The sequence below is a fragment of the Dromiciops gliroides genome, chromosome 5 (assembly GCF_019393635.1).
Source record: "Dromiciops gliroides isolate mDroGli1 chromosome 5, mDroGli1.pri, whole genome shotgun sequence".
Classification (NCBI taxonomy): domain Eukaryota; kingdom Metazoa; phylum Chordata; class Mammalia; order Microbiotheria; family Microbiotheriidae; genus Dromiciops; species Dromiciops gliroides.
In genome coordinates, this window is record NC_057865.1 from 164,199,317 (window position 1) to 164,205,329 (window position 6,013).

The 6,013-nt window shown below is 36.7% G+C and overlaps 1 pseudogene; it reads right to left on the reverse strand.

Annotated features, from left to right (window-relative positions):
• Positions 1-912: 912 nt before the first annotated feature.
• Positions 913-2,819, reverse strand: LOC122729956 (annotated as a pseudogene).
• Positions 2,820-6,013: the final 3,194 nt, after the last annotated feature.

Below are 6,013 nucleotides of genomic sequence, written 5' to 3' on the forward strand. Positions count from 1 at the left end.
TAACTGAATGTGGGATTTGCAAAAAAAAAATAGCAGCAGTAAAAGGTTATGTACACCTATTTTATATACTTCTTATATATCTGGGGTTGCATAAAAATTTCTCAGGCTAAAAGGGGTTGTGAGTAGAAAAAGTTTAGGAAGCTCTGTACTAGATGATCCCTAACATTCCTTCTAGCATTAAGTCACAGAAACTAAAGAAAAGATTATGGCAGCTAATAACTACTTATAGTTTCCACAAATGTTTGATGAGTAGGAATGGGATATTTAAAAACCATGGCAATTGTAAGTCATAGCTTCTATATGAAAATTAAAAGCTTTTAATTTCAGGTGGGCAAATGCTTTTAAGTACAGCCTTGGAAAATGTAATAGGTGCTTAATGAATGCTTGTTGACTTTCTATTAATATTTTCTAACATACTTTCCACCTAAATCTAATATTTAAGACTTCTTATTTACCTAACAGGTAATAGAGGAGCTCAGCTCTCTTACATGTGCTCCATCAAAGATCTAAAAGGGCAACATATTGAATAAAGATCAAGAAATCCACAGAGAAATTCCTTCATCCAGCCCAGTATTTCACACCAAAAAAAGTCTGAAGGTGATGAGAGAAGGATCCCACTAGGAAAACAATCAGAAGCTCAGGTAAACAGGGCAGAAGTCTGCCAGTGCTCTGACTAGGGACACCCATATATCACTGTGACAGGAGATACTACTGACAACCTAATGCCTTCCTGCACCCTAAGCACAGGTACACCAGAGGAGATGGAAACCAGCAATAAGAGTCCAAGAAATCAGGGATAGGAGCAAACAGTCTGACTTTTCCCTCTCTCTCTCTCTCTCTCTCTCTCTCTCTCTCTCTCTCTCTCTGGAGTTGTAGCAACTTTATTTGGAACAGACAGAAACTACCAGGGGCTTAAGAGTTGGCAGTGGGGCCCTTCTTCTTGCCAAAGGTGGACTCTATGTTGAAAAAGCATCTGTTTAGTATGGCAGAAATTAGGCATAGACCAACATCTTACACCTTATACTAAAATAAGGTCAAAATGGATACATGATTTAGACATAAGAGGTGATACCATAGGTAAATTAGGAGAGAAAGGAATAGTGTACCTATCAGATCTTTGGAAAGGAAAACAGTTTTTGACCAAACAAGAGATAGAGTATATTATAAAATGCAAAATGGATGATTTTGATTATATTAAATTAAAAAATTTTTGTACAAACAGAAGCAATGCATCCAAAATTGGAAGGGAGGCAAAAAGCTGGGAAACAATTTTTGAGGCCAGTGCTTCTGATAAAGGCCTCATCTCTAAAATATATAGGGAATTAAATCAAATTTATAAGAATCCAAGTCATTCCCCAATTGAGAAATGGTCAAAGGATATGAACAGGCAGTTTTCTGATGAAGAAACCAAAGCTATCTATTCCCATATGAAAAAATGCTCTAAATCTCTAATGATTAGAGAGATGCAAATTAAAACAACTCTAAGGTACCACCTGACACCTATCAGATTGGCTAAAATGACAAAAAAGGAAGATAATAAATGTTGGAGAGGCTGTGGGAAAATTGGAACACTAATGCATTGTTGGTGGAGCTGTGAGCTGATCCAACCATTCTGGAGAGCAATTTGGAATTATGCCCAAAGGGCGATAAAGCTGTGCATACCCTTTGACCCAGCAATCCCACTTTTAGGTCTTTTGCCCAAAGAAATCATGGAAGGGGGAAAGGGACCCACATGTACAAAAATATTTATAGCTGCTCTTTATGTGGTAGCAAGGAATTGGAAGTTGAGGGGGTGCCCATCAATTGGGGAATGGCTGGACAAGTTGTGGTATATGAATACAATGGAATACTATTGTGCTGTAAGAAATGATGAGCAGGAAGAGTTCAGAGAAACCTGGAGGGTCTTACGTGAGCTGATGATGAGTGAGATGAGCAGAACCAGAAGAACATTGTACACAGTATCATCAACATTGAGTGTTGACCTACTGTGATGGACTATATTCTTCTCACCAATGCAATGGTACAGAAGAGTTCCAGGGAACTCATGATGGAAGAGGATCTCCAAATCCAAGAAAAAAAAGAAAGAAAGAACTGTGGAGTATAGATGCTGATTGAACCATATTATTTCTTTTGTTTTGGGTGCTGTTGGGTTTTTTTTTTCTATTTTGAGGTTTTGCATCACTGCTCTGATTCTTTCTCTTGTAACAGGATTAATGCAGAAATAGGATTAATGTTATTATGTGTATATATATATGTGTGTGTGTATATATATATCTATATGTATATGTATAGAGATATATAGATATAACCTATATCAGATTACCTGCTGTCTAGGGGAGGGGGGAGGGAGGGGAGGGAGGGAGAAAAATCTGAAATTGTAAAGCATGTATAAACAAAAGTTGAGAACTATCTTTACATGTAACGGAAAAAATAAAATACCTCATACATTAAAAAAAAAAAAAGAAAAAGAAAAAGAAAAAGCATCTGTTGTACTGCATCCTTCTCTTGGCCCACCCAGTCTTCTTCTTCTTCTCCTGCTTGGTCACCTTGGGAGTCTGACTCCTCACTTTTCTAGCTCAGGCCAGAGAGCCATGGACTTTACCTCTTAGCATCCAGTCAGCCACTTCCAGAGTGGACAGAGCTCCAACCCACACTGCCCCAAAATAGCGTCATCCTCCAACAGGGAGCAACCTAGAAGCAGGACCTGTTCCTCAGGGGTGATGCCTTCTAGGGATGCTATATGGGCCTTGATCTGGGTGATGGTCTCCTGCCTGGCCACCTTGAGGGTGTGCAGAGCCTGTGTGGACAAACAGCTGCATGGTGAAGACTTGGACACGCTAATCCTACTTCCGCTATGGTGAAGATGGAGATCAGTCTGACTATTCTTTCCAAGAATACAGAAGTGTAGGATTGTGGCACAAAGTTCCAAACCAGGCACTGAGTCTAGAGATAGTAGTAAACAGAGGAAAACACCAAACATAATGAAGACATAACATGGATCAAAGAATGCCCAAGAAGTAAATCCAGAAGAGAGTAACTCCATAATAAGCACAAGAAAATCCTCAGGGGAAAATAGGCCTGGCTACAAGGATTCCAAAAGAAATGAACAAGAAATAAAAAACGAAATTATATGTGAAATAAGAACTCTGTAGAAAAGAATGAAAGGAGAATAAATAGCTTAGACCAAAGGTAAAATTCTCATTCTAGTAGCAAACTTCCTCAAAATTAGAATGGAACAAAAATAACTATGACTCCAAGAGACAACAAGAAATATTAGAGCAAATCAAAAGATTGGAAAATAGAAGAAGATATGAGTCCTTGGCAAAACAAACAAACAAATAAATGAATCAATGAATAAATAAATAAGTGAATGAATGAATGAATGAAATAACAAATGAACAAATGAACGAATGAATGAGCAACAGCCCTGAAAGTAGTTTGGAGAGAGATACTTTAAAGGCCCTGAAAAATGCCTGGATACCACATTTTAGGAAATCAGAAAAGAAAAATTTCTGGACCTCTAAGAACCTAAGGATTTCAAAATGAAAATAGAAAAAAAAAAAAGACTAGTCACTTCCTGAAAAAAATTCCAGAAAGAAGTGGAGAAATACCCAGGAATGTAATAGCTTCCAGAGCTATTACAATCAGGTCTTCTAGAGCAAACAAAGGGGGAAAAACCTTCAACAACCCCAAAATAAGGAGTTCAATTACCAAAGAACCCAAACTAAGATCACACAAATGATTCTAAAATTACTTAAAGGAAAGAAAATAATTGAATATGACATTTCAAAAGGCAAAAGATAAAAACCCAACATTTTTTTTCTTTTTTTTTTTTGTGAGGCAATTGGGGTTAAGTGACTTGCCTAGGGTCACACAGCTAGTAAGTGTTAAGTATCTGAGGCCGGATTTGAACTCAGGTACTCCTGACTCCAGGGCCGGTGCTCTATCCACTGCGCCACCTAGCTGCCCCAAAACCCAACATTTTTTAAAAGACAAAAGATAAAAACTAAGAATAACTTACCCGGAAATAATTAGAATGCCTTCACTCCCTTCCTTTCTAGACACACATAGCAGGGAAATAGATCTTTGATGGTATACAAAGCATTCAAGAAATTTTGGTGGGGAAAACCAAACAGAACTGACCAAAAATTTTAAAATGAAAATACCTGGGAGTCAAGAAGAATTTAGAAAATTTAATATGAACAATTGGAAGAGACTTAATGAGGATAATGATTTGCTTACATCCTAATGGGAGGGGGGAAAAGACAAATGTTTCTTCCAAATTTCACTGGCTTCAAGGTTCACAGAAGTATCTAAGAAAAACAAATACAAGGCTTTGAAGTGTTTTTATTGTTATTGTTGTAATGGTTTTGAAAGATGAAAGAAAAGAGAAAAGGAATATGCTGGGAAAGAAATCAGAGAGAAGGGAGATAAACTCATTATTTTTCATAAATGGGGTATATAAAAAGAATAGGGGCAGCCAGGTGGCACAGTGGATAAAGCACCGGCCTTGTATTCAGGAGAACGTGAGTTCAAATTGGACCTCAGACACTTGATACTTACAAGCTGTGTGACTCTGGGCAAGACACTTAACCCCAACTGCCTCACCAAAAAAAAAGAAAAGAAAAGAAAAGAAAAGAAAAAAAGAATATACAAGCGATGGATTAAGAGAAATCTGAGATTTGTATAATCTGATACAGAGTGAAGAGAATAGAAGCAGGGGAATGATTTATACAATGACTACAACATTAGAAAGAAAAAAAGAAAAACTTTGAAAAACTTAAGAACTATGATCAGAAGAAAATCCAGTTTTATAAGACAAATGATGAACTAACAGACTGATAGACATTTTTGTATGTGGCCAATATATTTATTTGGTTTTGCCTGACTTTATTTTTTGCTACCAAAGAGAGTTATATTGTAGGAGGAGGTTTGGAATTTAAGGGGGATAACAGAGAAGTAATAGAGAAGTCAAAAGAGAGGAAAGAAAGAAAAGAGAACCAATGGAACATTTTAAAGATATACAGAAGGGAGCATAAGGAAGTTCAGAGTCAAGACACATAAGTCAGTTTTAGATAAAGTTTCAAATGTATTATATGCTTTTAAAAAATTAAGTAGAACAAAATAGAAATTCTCAGTTTCATATATAACACTTTTTGTTCTTTGTAAATGGAAGTAACTATGTTTGTCATGTTCATAGTATCAAAAAAAACTTTAAAAATACTTAATATTAAATCAGTTATATGTTCCAACATGTACATTATGTTTGGCAGCAAGTAGCACTAAGAGACAATAGATTTTTTGTTTTGTTTTGGTTTTTTGTGGGGCAGTGAGGGTTAAGTGACTTGCTCAAGGTCACACAACTGGTAAGTGTCAAGTGTCTGAGGCCAGATTTGAACTCAGGTCCTGCTGAATCCAAGGCCAGTGCTTTATCCATTGCACCACCTAGCTGCCCCTGAGACAATAGATTTTTTTTAAAAATACAGGAAGTAAACCTAAATAATTTACAAGCTAGGAGAATTTACTATGATGAGTGTTCATTTTCAGTCCCATTCCAAATCAGTTGTCAGTTCTTGGCAATTCTACCTTCATATCTTCTTCTTCTTCTTTTTTTTTTTTTTGCAGGGCAATAGGGGTTAAGCGACTTGCCCGGGGTCACACAGCTAGTAAGTGTCAAGTGTCTGAGGCCGGATTTGAACTCAGGTACTCCTAAATCCAGAGCCGGTGCTTTATCCACTGCGCCACCTAGCTGCCCCTCATATCTTCTTTTATAGGTAATATTAGGAAGTATACTTTGAACAGCGCCTGACATATAGTAGGTGCTTAATAAATACTTGTTGAAGGATATATAAAACATTAAATGAAGTATCCATTCTCTTAATATGTAATCTTTTGTCCAACAATCAATGACTTTGACGCTTTGTTGGAGAAGCAATAAAAGAAACAGAAAAGTAGGAGGAGAACCAAGACAATGGTATATCCCTGAAATGAAAGGAGGAAAAAGTAATTCAAT